The 16,940-nt window shown below is 36.1% G+C and overlaps 1 non-coding gene and 1 pseudogene across 1 annotated transcript; one reads left to right on the forward strand and one right to left on the reverse strand.

The window, feature by feature from the left end:
• Positions 1-16,940, forward strand: part of LOC126796979 (uncharacterized) — a 63,059-nt pseudogene that overhangs the window by 42,836 nt on the left and 3,283 nt on the right.
• LOC126801346 (small nucleolar RNA R71) lies at positions 15,605-15,711 on the reverse strand. The gene has a single exon (XR_007672836.1). It is a non-coding gene; the product is annotated as a small nucleolar RNA R71 (small nucleolar RNA).

Below are 16,940 nucleotides of genomic sequence, written 5' to 3' on the forward strand. Positions count from 1 at the left end.
TTTTTTTGTACTTTTTTGTTTTGTTTTTATTTTGTTTTGAGTCATAGGTATGCCTTTAACTGTCTAGGATGAGTTGATCTTTGAATGATTGGGTGAAAGATGATCACAAGATTGGAAATTGAACTTAATTGCTATTTGATGGTTAATCGATGTGTAGAAATTGTACGAACATGTAGTAGATGAGGATTTTGAAACCTAGGTATAAAATGAGCATGTTCCTTACTTGTTTAAATTCATGTAACCTTTGTGAGTATTGAGCCATATATGTGCTTTCTTTCTTTAGAGTGTTTATTCTATCGTTTCTTGGCTATATAACCTCATTATATCTATTTTGATCAATTCATATGCCGTAGAATTGCAATGAACTAGAGAATGCTAAACTTACTTTGTGAAACTTCCAAAACTTTTATCATAATATACTCTGATTTTGAAAAGGATTGTTGGATCTTTTTAGGATTCCACCACTTAAGCCAAAAAGCCTTTTGCCTTATTTGTACCCTGCTTGGGACACCTTAGTATTAACCCATTTGAGCCTACGTTAAACCTTTTATTCATCACCAACATGTTAATATCCTTGCTTAGTATAGTTATATCTCTACCTTGTTCTCGAGGCTTGGCAGAGCTGATATTTGATGTTAATATGGAGTGATGATTCGATTCAAGTGTGGGGTTATGCTATGTATTTATTTGTGCCGTATGAAAATGGTGAAAAGAAAAAAAAAATAGAAAGATGCCGTGAGAAGAAAAAGAGAAAAATACATGAACACGGCTTGAAACAACAAATATATATAAAGAAGTTACGGCATAGCTATGTTTGATGTGACTTTGGAGTTGTGATATATTTGTTGAAGGCTCAATAATGTTGTACTTTAGCCTTTGTTCGTTTTCACAATGTTTAGAGTGAAGAATGGGTCCAACATGATAAAATAGCCCCGTGTTTTATGGAGTATGGTGACATAAGGTGAATGATTCTTGCTCTGCTAAGTCTTGAGGATGACCTTTGTGATTCCTTTTACCTGAAAAATGATATCCTAACCGAGCCTAAGCCTACCTTTTATAAAGATCCGCATGATTCTTAAAAGGAGTAGCTCTTGATTTGTGGAGTTTGTTTCATGAGTAAGCATATGGTTTGGGTTCATTTGTGCATATGATTGGTATCTTTCATGAGGTGTTCGAATTCACTATGTGTTCATAACTCTTGTGTGTGAAAAGCTTTTAAGCATATGACATGTTCTTGAGAGAAAATATTCGGAGTGCATATCCCTTGTGAGTTGAATTTTGAACTTGTTTTGAACATGTCGAGCTTAATATCACCTATGTTTTCTGCCTTGTCTTACTTGTTCTGCGAGATCACATGTTTATTAACCATTGAATTCATTCTATCTATTTTCGATTAATTGTTATTCTTGATGCTACGAGTTTGAAGATCTCTGAGACAAAATGTTGAAGGCATTATAGTTGAGTCGTTAGTTTAATTGTATTGATTTTTTGTTTTATATTTTTGTTTCCCTTTTCTAGTGTTTGCTAAGGGACTAGCAAAGTTTAAGTGTGGGGTTGTTGATAGGAGCACAAAGTGTGACGTTCTTAATGTGATTATGCCCTATTCTTACTCTTTGTTACCTCTTATTTAGTATGCTTTACTTTCTTTTGTATGAATAATTGTTTAGGTAGAGCTTATATCAATTATAAGTGAATTGATGATGAAATCGTGCTAAGTATTAAGAATCCTTGTTGATATATGTTTCCTTGTTCGAGTAGGATTCATGCTTTCGTATTTCTTTATTTCTAACGTACTTATTCTTATTAGGAAATACCAATCCATATTTGAGAAGGAAAGCTTCCTAGTTCCGCAAGGAAAAAGGAGAAGAAGATTTGCACTTAAAAGCCCAATCAATGCAAGAATGAAAATGCTGTCAAGATTCGTAGTCCAACTTCGACAGGCTCCCCTGGATAGCTCCGATTGCGTTAGAAGACGTACCTTATATGGATAAAAAGGGTTTTGAGTCTAGTTTCTGTAGGATTTGGAATCAAATCAATATCTTATTCCTGCAGGGAGATATGACCAAATCATTACTCGGAGGTCCAGTGAACTCGGCGGAATTATCTCAGCCATTGATTTGCTTTTGATCCAACGGTTATGAGGGAAACTTGGGACCTTGTTTGTCCTACATATAGAGCACAAATATGATCAGAATCTCCATAAATCCCAGCACCAAAGAATGTCAAAGAAGGCATGCAGCAAATTAAATGAGAAGAGGCAAGAAAGTCAAAGAAGGCATGCAGCAAATTTAATGAGGAGAGCTAAGAAAAATCAAACATGGCTGTAACAATTAAGACTTTTGCTGCCTCCCTAATTCAAAGGAAGAACTTTGTGCAAAAGAAATCAGCATTAAAGGAGGAAGAAGATATGCAATTAATGCAAAAGATATGCAATCCTTATAGAAATCAGAATTCTAGCACTGCAGGTCATCCAACTTTGACGAGCTCCCCTGGACAGCTCAGAATGATTGAGAAAGTGCATGATATATGGATGAAAAGCCACGGAAGTCTAGTTGAAATTACCAGTTGGAATCATCTCAATATCTATTTTCTAGAGAAAGTTATGGCCACAACAAGGGACAAAGGTCAGATCTGCCGAATCTAGGAAACCTCAACCAATTTGGTTTCAACTTTGTGGACTTTGTGGCCATCCTCCCTTGGGTTTCTTCCTCTATATATAGCACCTCATTTCCACAGAAAAACATCATCAACCTTGCACACAAGCACAAGCCATAGCTCTGCCGAATCAATCCCTCACCCTTCCAAGAAATCCTAAACCCGATTCCACCATTCTTCAACTTCATCTATAGCCTTCAAGCACGATTGAGAAGAGGTTCCATTCCCCTAGAAGTCTTGGCTACACCTTGTAGAATCGATTGATTGATAAAGTGTAACCATGATTCTCTCTTTGTTTCAATTCGGTTTTTGGTTTTCTTGTTCTTGGATGAGTATGTGATTTGTGTAGTGTAATCTTGTTTCAATTTTGTCTATGAAATAGCTACTTGATTCAATTTATATAAAGATTCGAATTTATGTTTTGGTTTTATGGATTTTCTGTTTTTGGTTTCTGCCGTGTACTATGTATGAACAATTTCGATTCCTAAGTGTTATGTATGCGATTGTAGCATGATATTTAGGTTGTTGGATTAAAGACTTATGCTATGAACATGTTTATTCTTTTCTATATGATTTTCGAAATTGCATGATTGGGGGTTAAGTAGGTGACATACTTGATGAATTCGATATGCATGGCTTTGGGATTGTATGGTAAGATGAACATGTTAGATTTCAATGAAGCCGAGTGGCAAGAATTGAATGTGTTAAGTGTCTATGCATATAGGTTACTGATTTGGAACTTAAATTGCATGATCCAACCGTAGTTGTTCATGAGCTAATCTCGGCATGACTCTAAAAGGGAGACATAGGACTTGTTTCGATTTCTCTATGTGAATTGTTTTGGTGATTGTTTATGTGTTGGTTGGTTGATCACATGTATATATTAGTTTAGGTTTTATTTTCTGTTTTTATATCTCAATCCGAATCTATATCAAACCTTTTAAACTCTTATGAATTCGTTGTTAAATGTTTGTGATTCTTTACCCTGGTTGGATCCCCGGTTTGTGAACGATACCCTCTTGCTTTATACTACTAACGATGCTTACAGGGTTAATATTGATCTCGAGTAATCGAACCGATCATCTGCCCAAACACTTTCATTCCCCAAGCATCATAGAATCCGAATTCACCACCCTTCACCATATTTTCTGTCCAAACCTTGGGAGCTTAGGATACCATACTCTTGAAGATTTCGTGCTACCTTTTCAAGGAACATTGGGAGGAGAATTATAAAGTGTAACTCTATGATCTTCATGTTTAGTTTTCGGGTTTTTATGTTGTTGTTCTTGGATGATTTATGTTTAGGTTTTGTTAAAGTTATTTTTATTCTTGTCTATGAGATATTTGTAATTTTCGAATGACATGTTGAATTAAGGTTTTTAATTTTTATTCAATGATTTTAGGTTTTATGCCATGAGTTTCTGTTTATTTATTTAAATGATTTTCGGTGTGTTCTTACTTATGTGTGTGATTGATACTCGGAAGTTGACATTGCATGTGTAATAAGCCACAGTTATAAATGATTTTGATACTTGGGAGTTGATTAATTGTTTTTTCTTTGTCACCTTCACCGATTATTGCCTAGGTTCGGTTAGACTTGTGCCTTTAAATATGTTAATTTCTTTATGTGATACGTAATTCCATGATGAATTAGTATGTTAGATTTCGAATGAGGTTGGGACTGAGTTCGAATGTGTTAAAGTGTCATTGACTTAGGAACCTTGGGAGGAACTTAACTACATAACTGATTTTAGGATGTATAATGAACCTTACGGCATGAACATAAATGAGATTAGATTTCGTTACCTTTGTTCTTATGTTATTTGTTTGGTAATTGCTTATGTGTTGGTTGGTTGATCACATGTATATATTAGTTTAGGTTTATTTTCTGTTTGATCCGAAATATATCCCAAAATCCTCAAACTCTTATGAATTCGTTGTTAAATATTTGTGATTCTTGCCCTGGTTGGATGCCCGGTTTGTGAACGATACCCTCTAGCTTTATACTAATAACGATGCTTACAGGGTTAATATTGATCTCGAATAATTGAACTGGTCAACGGGCTCCCCTGGACAGCTCATAATGATTCAGACAATGTATGATATATGGATGGAAGGCTACGGAAGTCTAGTCGCAAATGCCAGTTGGAATGACCTCAATATCTATTTTCTAGAGAAAGTTATGGCCACAAAAAGGCACAAAGGTCAAATATGCCGAATTGAGAAAATCTAGGAAACCTCAACCAATTTGGTTTCAACTTTGTAGACTATGTAATTGAACTGGTTAACGGGCTCCCCTGGACAACTCACAATGATTCAGACAATGTATGATATATGGATGGAAGGCTACGGAAGTCTAGTTGCAAATGCCAGTTGGAATGACCTCAATATCTATTTTCTAGAGAAAGTTAGGGCCACAACAAGGCACAAAGGTCAAATATGCCGAATTGAGAAAATCTAGGAAACCTCAACCAATTTGGTTTCAACTTTGTGGACTTTGTTGCCAGCCTCCCTTGGGTTTCTTCCTCTTTATATAGCACCTTATTTCCACAGAAAAACATCATCAACCTTGCACACATGTATAGCCAAAGCTCTGCCCAAACACTTTCATTCACCAAGAATCAAATCCGAATTTGCCACCCTTCACCATATTTTTTGTCCAAAGCTTGGGAGCCTAGGATACCATACTCTTGAAGATTTCGTGCTACCTTTGTCAGGAACCTTGGGAGGAGAATTATAAAGTGTAACTCTATGATCTTCATGTTTAGTTTTCGGGTTTTTATGTTTTCGTTCTTAGATGATTTAGGTTTAGGTTTTATTATAGTTATTTTTATTCTTGTCTATGAGATATTTGTAATTTTCGAATGACATGATGAATTAAGGTTTTAAATTTATATCCAATGATTTTAGGTTTTATGCCATGAGTTTCTGTTTATTTATTTAAATGGTTTTCGGTGTGTTCTTACTTATGTGTGTGATTGATACCCGGAAGTTGACATTGCATGTGTAATAATCCAAAGTTATAAACGATTTTGATACTTGGGAGTTGATTAATTGTTTGTTCTTTGTCACCTTCACCGATTATTTGGTAAGTTCGGTTAGACTTGTGCCTTTGAATATGTTAATTTCTCTATGTGATACGTAATTGCATGATGGGTTAGCATGTTCGATTTGGAATGAGGCTGGGGCTAAGTTCGAATATGTTAAAGTGTCATTGAGTTAGGAACCTTGGGAGGAACTTAACTACATAACCGATTTTAGGATGTATAATGAAGCTTACGACATTAACTTAAATGAGATTAGGTTTCGTTACCTTTGTTCTTATGTTATTTGTTTGGTAATTGCTTGATCACAAGTATATATTAGTTTAGGTTTATTAATAGTTTGATCAAAAATATATCTCAAATCTTTTAAACTCTTATGAATTCGTTGTTAAATGTTTGTGATTCTTTACCTTGGTTGGATCCCCGGGTTGTGAACAATACTCTCTTTCTTTATACTACTAACGATCCTTACAGGGTTAATATTGATCTCGAGTAATTGAACCGATCAAATGGTGCCGTTGCCGGGAATCCATCTTTATCGATCTCTAATCTTTTAATTTCAAATTTACTGTTCATATTGTAAATGTGTATATTCTTTTCTTACTTTGTTCTAACATATAGTAATTTTATCTTAGGTTGTTATTTTTTATGATTGAATGAATGATTGTTGTAGGTTTTAAATCAAACGGAATAGGTAAAGTCCTCTTTGTTAATATTAGCCTCAACCCCTCATGTTTTCTTCTAAAGTTTTTGCATGAGGTTGATGGCGTCTTTTATTAACACTTGGAGATTTGTCTAACACCCAAGTTTGAGTCCAGCTAAGTAAGAGGCACGCTCTTTTATTACCCTGGTGCATGGAACCAAAATTGGATCTCAGAGAACTATTGACTGACATACATCTCGGTGATGAAGTCGATAGGAAGTTCACTCTCCGTAGTTCAACAATAAGTCCTACCATGTTCACTATCTCTAATTGAGTTATCCGGTCTTCTGAAACAAAGACTTGATCATCTGTCTAGACATCCATACTTAGGCCGCATGTCCACCTTGGTTTACAACTTAGAATCAATCGATTGTTCAATCATTCAAATGGCAAAAAGAACTTGTGATATGTATGAACTTGGAAATGTAAAGAACTAACTTTGTAACATGACAACATAGTTTTCGTGCTGCTTCCATAAGTGTGCCATGTATATGACCAAGGAAGAGCACGTTTCTTGTTTCATTTTTGTATTCTTCAATGCTAACTCCTTAACTTTTGTATTACATGAATTATGCATGTCCGCAATATCTAAAAAAACACAAGAGCTCAAAGATCGAATTCAAGCACTTAGAGACTTACAAAAATCTTTCTCGTGTGGTGATCGGTTCGATTACTCGAGATCAATATTAACCCTGTAAGCATCGTTAGTAGTATAAAGCAAGAGGGTATCGTTCACAAACCGGGGATCCAACCAGGGTAAAGAATCACAAACATTTAACAACGAATTCATGAGTGTTTAAAAGAGTTTGATATATAGGATCGGGTTGAAAGATAAAAACAGAAAATAAAACCTAAACTAATATATACATGTGATCAACCAACCAACACATAATATATTACCAAAACAAATCATACAAAGCTAACGAAAATCAGATTCTAGTCCTCCTTTAACAGTCTTGCCGAGACACTATCATGAATAACTAAGGTTGGATCATGCAATTAGGGTCCTAAGCAGTAACCTAAACACATAGACACTTAACACATTCGATTCATTCCAAGCGGTCTTAATCGAAATCTAACATACTTATCTTACTATGAAACTTCAAAGCCACGCATATTGAATTCATTAAGCATGTCACCTACTTAACCCCCAATCATGCAATTCCGAAAATCACATAGAAAAGATAAACATATTCATAGCACAAGTCATAAATCCAACAACCTAAATATCACGCTACAAGCGTATACATAACACATAGATACTCTCGAAATCACACAAAGATATGTCACGGCATAAACTAAAATCATAGAACTACAAACCTAAAATCGAAACTTTATATAATTTGAAACAAGTAAATATCTTATAGACAAAATTGAAACAAGTTTACAATGACCAAAACACATACACAACCAAGAACAAGAAAAAACCAAAAACCGAAATAAACATAGAGAGAATCATGGTTACACTTTATCAATCAAGCGATCTCACAAGGTGTAGCCGTGGCTTTCCAAGGGGATGAAACCTCTTCACAAGCGTGCTTGAAGGCTAAGGATTGGTGGAGAATGGTGGAATCGGTTTTAGGATTTCTTGGATGGGTGAGTATGAAATTTGGTAGAGCTTTGGCTAGTATGTGCACAAGGTTGATGATCATTTTATGTGCAAATGAGGTGCTATATATAGAGGAAGAAACCCAAGGGAGGATGGCCACAAAGTCCACAAAGTTGAAACCAAATTGGTTGAGGCTTCCTAGATTCGGCAGATCTGACCTTTGTCCCTTGTTGTGGCCATAACTTTCTCTAGAAAATAGATATTGAGATGATTCCAACTGACAATTTCAACTAGACTTCCGTGGCTTTTCATCCATAAATCATGCATTTTCTCAATCATTGTGAGCTGTTCAGGGGAGCTCGTCAAAGTTGGATGATCTGCAGTGCCAGAATTCTGATTTCTATAAGGATTGCATATCTTTTGCATTAATTGCATAACTTCTTCCTCCTTTAATGCTGATTTCTTTTGCACAAATTTCTTCCTTTGAATTAGAGAGGCAGAAAAAGTCTTAATTGTTGCAGCCATGTTTGATTTTTCTTACCTCTCCTCATTAAATTTGCTGCATGCCTTCTTTGACTTTCTTGCCTCTTCTCATTTAATTTGCTGCATGCCTTCTTTGACATTCTTTGGTGCAGGGATTTATGGACATTCTGATACATATTTGTGCTCTATATGCAGGAGGAACAAAGTCCCCAAGTTTCCCTCATAGCCCTTGGATCAAAAGCAAATCAATGGCTGAGATAATTCCGCCGAGTTCACTGGACCTCCGAGTAATGATTTGGTCATATCTCCCTGTAGAAATAAGATATTGATTTAATTCCAAATCCTACAGAAACTAGACTCAAAATCCTTTTTATCCATATAAGGTACGTCTTCTAACGCAATCGGAGCTATCCAGGGGAGCCCGTCGAAGTTGGACTACGAATCTTGACAGCATTTTCATTCTTGCATTGATTGGGCTTTTAAGTGCAAATCTTCTCTTTCCTTGTGGAATTAGGATTGCTTTCCTTCTCCAACATGGATTTGTATTTACTAATAAGAATAAGTATGTTAGAAACAAAGAAATATGAAATGATGAATCCTACTCGAGCAAGGAATCATATCTCAACAAGGATTATTAACACTTAGCACGATTTCATCATCAATTCACTCATAATTGATATAAGCTCTACCTAGACACTTATTCTTACAAAAGAAACTAAAACATACTAAATAAGAGGTAACAAAGAGTAAGAATAGGGCATAATCACATTAAGAACGTCACACTTTGTGCTCCTATCAACAACCCCACACTTAAGCTTTGCTAGTCCCTTAGCAAACACTAGAAAAGGGAAACAAAAACATAAAACAAAAATAAAAACAACTAAACTAATGACTCAACTATAATGCCTTCAACATTTTGTCTCAGCGATCTTCAAACTCATAGCATCAAGAATAACACTCAATCAAAATAGATAGAATGAATTTAATGGTTAATAAACATGAGATCTCGCATTACAAGTAAGACATGGCAGAAACATAGGTGATTGTAAGCTCAACATGTTCAAAACAAGTTCAAATTCAACTCACAAGGGATATGCACTCCAAATATTTTCTCTCAAGAACATGGCATATGCTTAAAAGCTTTTCACACATAAGAGTTAAGAACACATAGTGAATTCGAAAACCTCATGAAAGATACCAATCATATGCACAAATGAACCAAAACCATATGCTTACTCATGAAACAAACTCCACAGATCAAGAGCTACTCATTTTAAGAATCATGCGGATCTTTATAAAAGGTAGGCTTAGGCTCGGTAAGGATATCATTTTTCAGGAAAAAGGAATCACAAAGGTCATCCTTAAGACTTAGCAGAGCAATAATCATCCACCTTATGTCGCCATACTTCATAAAACAAGGGCCAATTTTCATCATGTTGAACCCATTCTTCACTCTAAACATTGTGAAAATGGACAAAGGCTAAAGTACAACATTATTGAGCCTTCAACAAATACATCACAACTCCAAATTCACATCAAAACATAGCTATGCCGTAACTTCTTACTTCTCTTTCTTTTTCTATCTTTTTTTTTTCTAACCGTGTATATATCTTTTTCTTTTCTTTTTCTCACACGGCATCTTTCATTTTTTTCTTTTCACCATTTTCATACGGCACAAATAAATACATAGCATAACCCCACACTTGAATCGAATCATCACTCCATATTAACATCAAATATTAGCTCTGCCAAGCCTCGAGAACAAGGTAGAGATATAACTATACTAAGCAAGGATATTAACATGTTGGTGATGAATAAAAGGTTTAACGTAGGCTCAAATGGGTTAATACTAATGTGTCCCAAGCAGGGTACAAATAAGGCATACGGCTTTTTGGTTTAAGTGGTGGAATCCTAAAAAGATCCAACAATCATTTTCAAAATCAGAGTATATTATGATAAAAGTTTTGAAAGTTTCACAAAGCAAGTTCTAGCATTCTCTAGTTCATTGCAATTCTATGGCATATGAATTGATCAAAATAGATGTAATGAGGTTATATAGCCAAGAAACGATAGAATATCACTCAAAAAGAAAGCACATATATGGCTCGAAACTTACAAAGGTTACATGAATTTAAACAAGGAACATGCTCATTTTGTACCTAAGATTCAAAATCCTCATCTACTACATGTTCGTACAAAATCTACACATTGATTAACCATCAAATTACAATTAAGTTCAATTTCCAATCTTGTGATCATCTTTCAACCAATCATTCAAAGATCAACTCATCCTAAACAGTTAAAGGCATACCTATGACTCAAAACAAAATAAAAACAAAACAAAAAAAATTATTTTTTTTCTGATTTTATGACTCTAACATGTAAACCTTCCCCCACACTCGAATCATGCATTGTCCTCAATGAATGTCAAAATAAATAATGCAATGGAAGACTCATAGTGGAAGGAAACAAATACAAAAATAAAAACATGGGAAAAAAAATGAGTAAATGATGAGAAAAGCTCCCCCATGGCGCGGTCCAACAGCTTGCATTCCATGCATCATAACGTATGAAAATAATCTCCGATCAGTAAGACAACAGTGGGAATTGAAAGCTAATGTTTCTAGCTTTCCAACCATATAAAGTATGTTCGCTAACTCCAAATGAGGAGAAAGTTATGCCCCTGAAAATTTGTCACGTAAAACAGGTTCATAGAATCAAAAACTGGAATGACCTTGACCTCTTTGTACCTGATTTTCGTTGACTTAAACAGCCGGAATGGACAAGTGGCCTGAATGAAAGTTGAAGATAACACAACCAGCTTTCAATCCATATATGGCACGACTGCCCAGTTAGGCCGGAAGTGCTCCCTATTGTTCCGTTTCCGGACTGTAACTGCACGCGTTCTGAATTTCTGACATGACCTTGCTGCCTTCCAATTGCAACTGGGAGTGATGTTGACCTCTAAATCTAGTTCTGTAAAAAGATACAGAAACTAGACTCAAATACCTTTGTTTCCATATAAAGTACATATTCCAAATCCCTTTGAGCTGGGAGATACAGTCTGCGGAAGTCGAAGGACTGTTTCTACCAGATTCTGTTGAACGAAAATGTTTTGCTTCTCTTCACGTTTTCTCGAAAACTAACCTACACACGCACAAAACAAATCAAAAAGAACAAAAACAATAACCAAATAAAGAGTAAAGAGTAAAAAATCAAAATTGGGTTGCCTCCCAACAAGCGCTTAAATTTAAAGTCTAATAGCTTAGACCGAGTTTTCCTTTCAATCATTTTGTAGGTGACACATTATGGGGTTTCTCCTCCGCCATTTTGTTGTCCAACCTTGTAGTATATTCTCGAGCTCATTGTTGGTCACTTCACTATAAATCTGTAGAATCTCAATTAAAATCATTAGTGAAAGTGAGAACTTACCAAACATAACATAGGACGTGAGGTCCTTAAGAGACTATGTTCCTCTAGCCATATGATATTCCGTGGAATTTAAAATGCCACATGAATGAGATGCAAAATGAATGCAATTAGAATAAATAATGAAGATGCAATGCAAAAGTTAGAGAATAACAATTAGGAAGTCATTGATATATACAAGTCACACACATGTCAAAAGTCATTAAATTATAATAAGCACATGTTAAGGGAAAAAAAACTAGCTTAACAACTAATCCAACAAATTGTCAAATCTTATGTTTAAGTTCGTTTTAATTTCTCAACTTAAAAACCTAAGAAAGTACACACAATTATAATTATTATATGTTACAACAAAATAAGATAAGGATTCACAAGTTAGTTCTTTAAGTTTACAAAGTTCACACAATTCACAAGTTTTTTTTTTTAATTTCATGCTTTAACATTCTTAAGTTGTTATTCAAACAATTAAATCATCGATTGATTCTAAGTTGTAAATCAAGGTGGACGTGCGGCCTAAGTATGGATGCCTAGACACAAGTTTGGATCATTGTTTCAGATGGCCGGATAGCTAATTCAGAGATAGTGAACATGGTAGGACTCATTTGTTGAACTATGGAGGGCAAGCCCCCTATCGACTCCATCACCGAGATGTATGTCAGTCAATAGTTCTCTGAGATCCAATTTTGGTCCCATGCACCAGAGTAATGAAAAAGCGTGCCCCTTACTCAGCTAGAAACAAACTTGGGTGTTAGACAAATCTCCAAGTGTTAATAAAAGCCGCCCTCAACCTCATGCAAAAAAAATTGGAAGAAAACATGAGGGGTTAAGGCTAATATTAACAAAAGGGACTTTACCTATTCCATTTGATTTACAACCTACAACAATCATTCATTCAATCATTAAAAATAATAACCTAAGATAAAATTACTATATGTTAGAGCAAAGTAAGAAAAGCATATACAAATTTACAATATGAATAGTGAATTCGAAATTAAAAGATTAGAGATCCATAAAGATGGATCCCCGGCAACGGCGCCATTTGATCGGTTCGATTACTCGAGATCAATATTAACCCTGTAAGCATCGTTAGTAGTATAAAGCAAGAGGGTATCGTTCACAAACCGGGGATCCAACCAGGGTAAAGAATCACAAACATTTAACCACGAATTCATAAGAGTTTAAGAGATTTGATATAGGATCGGATCAAGAACATAAAAATAAATCCTAAACTAATATATACATGTGATCAACCAACCAACACATAAGAAATTACCAAACAAATAACATAAGAACAAAGGTAACAAAATCTACTCTCAATCTTGTTCATGCCGTAAGTATCATAGTTCATCTTAAATTCGATCATGCATCAAGTTCCTACTTGGTTCCTAATACATAGATATTATTGAGCTCAACTACTTGTCTTGCTACGAAATCTAACATACCAATTCATCATGCAATTACGTATCACAAAGAGAAATCAATATGTTTAAAGCACTTATCCAATGTCGAACTTAAGATCATAATCGGTGGAGGAACACAAAGGGGACAAACAATTAATCAACTACTTGTATCAAAATTGTTTTTAACTTTGAATGATTAACATATGCGACATCAACTACTTGTCTTAATCACACATGCAATATAAGAACACACCGAAAATTAACTAAGAACATAAATCGAAACTCATGGCATAAAACCTAAAATCATTGAATAAAAATCGAAAACCTTAATTCATCATGTCATTCGAAAATTACAAATATCTCATAGACAAGAATAAAAATAACTTTAACAAAACCTAAACATAAATCATCCAAGAACAAGAACATAAAAACCCGAAAACTAAACATGAAGATCATAGAGTTACACTTTATAATTCTCCTCCAAGGTTCCTTACAGTGGTAGCACAAGATCTTCAAGAGAATGGTATCCTAGGCTCCCAAGCTTTGGACAGAAAATATGGTGAAGGGTGGTGAATTCGGATTTTATGATGCTTGGTGAATGAAAGTGTTTAGGCAGAGCTTTGGCAAGTCTTGTGAGCAAGGTTGATGATATGTTTCTGTGGAATTGAGGTGCTATATATAGAGGAAGAAACCCAAGGGAGGATGGCCACAAAGTCCACAAAGTTGAAACCAAATTGGTTGAGGTTTCCTAGATTCGGCAGATTTGACCTTTGTCCCTTGTTGTGGCCATAACTTTCTCTAGAAAATAGATATTGAGATGATTCCAACTGACAATTTCAACTAGACTTCCGTGGCTTTTCATCCATAAATCATGCATTTTCTCAATCATTGTGAGCTGTTCAGGGGAGCTCGTCAAAGTTGGATGATCTGCAGTGCCAGAATTCTGATTTCTATAAGGATTGCATATCTTTTGCATTAATTGCATAACTTCTTCCTCCTTTAATGCTGATTTCTTTTGCACAAATTTCTTCCTTTGAATTAGAGAGGCAGAAAAAGTCTTAATTGTTGCAGCCATGTTTGATTTTTCTTACCTCTCCTCATTAAATTTGCTGCATGCCTTCTTTGACTTTCTTGCCTCTTCTCATTTAATTTGCTGCATGCCTTCTTTGACATTCTTTGGTGCAGGGATTTATGGACATTCTGATACATATTTGTGCTCTATATGCAGGAGGAACAAAGTCCCCAAGTTTCCCTCATAGCCCTTGGATCAAAAGCAAATCAATGGCTGAGATAATTCCGCCGAGTTCACTGGACCTCCGAGTAATGATTTGGTCATATCTCCCTGTAGAAATAAGATATTGATTTGATTCCAAATCCTACAGAAACTAGACTCAAAATCCTTTTTATCCATATAAGGTACGTCTTCTAACGCAATCGGAGCTATCCAGGGGAGCCCGTCGAAGTTGGACTACGAATCTTGACAGCATTTTCATTCTTGCATTGATTGGGCTTTTAAGTGCAAATCTTCTCTTTCCTTGTGGAATTAGGATTGCTTTCCTTCTCCAACATGGATTTGTATTTACTAATAAGAATAAGTATGTTAGAAACAAAGAAATATGAAATGATGAATCCTACTCGAACAAGGAATCATATCTCAACAAGGATTATTAACACTTAGCACGATTTCATCATCAATTCACTCATAATTGATATAAGCTCTACCTAGACACTTATTCTTACAAAAGAAACTAAAACATACTAAATAAGAGGTAACAAAGAGTAAGAATAGGGCATAATCACATTAAGAACGTCACACTTTGTGCTCCTATCATGTGGACCCTTAGATTTCGAATCATCTCCAAGCAATTCAATCTTGATCACTTCACCTAGATCAGAAAAAGAGGAGGATCATTTCTTTCCCTTCATCTTCAATTCAAAGACATACACATTTGCGGACCATGGCCTAGTTCCTGCCGGTGCTCCAATGGCACTCAAGAATGATTTCATCCCCACCACCCTTGAATCACCTTCATGCATTGCTTTCACACCTCATAATGAAGCCAACTTCTTCATTCCGGTTCAATTGCTTCAGCAGCTGCCTAAGTACTCTGGTTCCTCAATGGAAGACCCTAATGTTGACCTTAGGGAGTTCTTAGACATTTGCAAGCTCCAATCAATTCATCATCTGTCACAAGAAGGCTTGAGGTTGCTTTCGTTTCCATTTACTCTTAAGGACGATGCTAAGCGTTGGTTATACTCTCTGCCTGCGGGGATCATCACCACATGGGACGAAATGACTAGGAAGTTCTTGAAACAATTCTTCCCTGCTCAACTCATGAAAATATTAAGGAGGGAGATTCAGAACTTCACTCAAAAAGATGGTGATTCACTCTACGAGGCATGGGAGAAATTTCAGAAACTACAAAAAAAGTGCCCTCACCATGGTATTTCTTTGGATGACTTGGTGCAATTCTTCTATGAAGGACTCGACACCACTAACAAGAGTATGGTGGATTCGTCATGTGGCTGCACATTCATGAACAAGATCGGTCAAGAGGCTTACACCTTGATTGATGACTTGGCCGACAACAATCGCTAATTTAGTTCTAAAGAGAAGAGAGGAAGTAAGAGCCGTGGGGTGTATGACATTGATACAAAGAATCAAATGGCTACTTTAGAAAGAAAGCTTGACGCTCTTGTCAAGGCATTCCATGGTTCAAGCATCAACACTCAAGCGTGTGGCATTTGTTCATTCAAGGACCACATCACCGAGAGTTGTCCAAATGGTGCAATGACTGAAGAGGAGTTGAACTTCATGGGGCAACAAAGTCCTAGGTATGATCCTTATTCGAACACATACAATCCTGGACTTAGAGACCATCCCAACTTTCGTTGGAACAACAATGTTCAACCGTCCAATGCTCCAGGTCAAGGACCTCGTCCTTCAGGTTTGTTTGTGCGGCCTTAGGTATCTCAAGGTTCTGTTCCCTTTAACTCCAATGTTCATGGTTCGAATAATGCATATGCACCTAACTGTGATGAACTTTTGAAGTTCCTTGGTCAAGGGCAACAAAATTTAAACTCTGCTACTCAAGCTTTAGTTACAGGTCAACAAGCTCATTCTAAAGACATAACCGAGCTTAAGAAGCAGATGGGACAAGTGATCGACTTCATGGGCAAGATCCATGAAGGAGGTAAGTTGCCAAGCCAAACTGAGCCAAATCCAAATGTGAAGGCCATGATGACAAGAAGTGGCAGGCTCTTAGATGCTCCATTGCAGCCAATCAAGAAGGCCATGCCTTCTAAAGACAAAGAGGCCGAGAATTTCAATGCAAATGACCTAGAGAAGGACCTTGCCTCCTCTAAGGTCAATGATGCCATGCATGACACCGGTAAGGATCCTAACTCTAGTGGTTTGGTTTCAACTAAAGCTCTTCCTTGTGTTCCCTTCCCCAATAGATTCGCAAAGAAGAAGAAGGATGACTATGATCAAGCCATGCTAGACATCTTTAGAGGATAGAAGTGAACATGCCTCTCATTGAATGCATTCAACAAATCCCGAAGTACGCTAAGTTTCTAAAGGAGTTGTGCACCAATAATAGGATGACTCATGATAAGGAAGTGGTCACAATGAATGAGACGGTCTCAGCCGTGCTCCAAAGGAAGCTACCACCTAA

The sequence above is a fragment of the Argentina anserina genome, chromosome 6 (assembly GCF_933775445.1).
Source record: "Argentina anserina chromosome 6, drPotAnse1.1, whole genome shotgun sequence".
NCBI classification, from domain to species: Eukaryota; Viridiplantae; Streptophyta; class Magnoliopsida; order Rosales; family Rosaceae; genus Argentina; species Argentina anserina.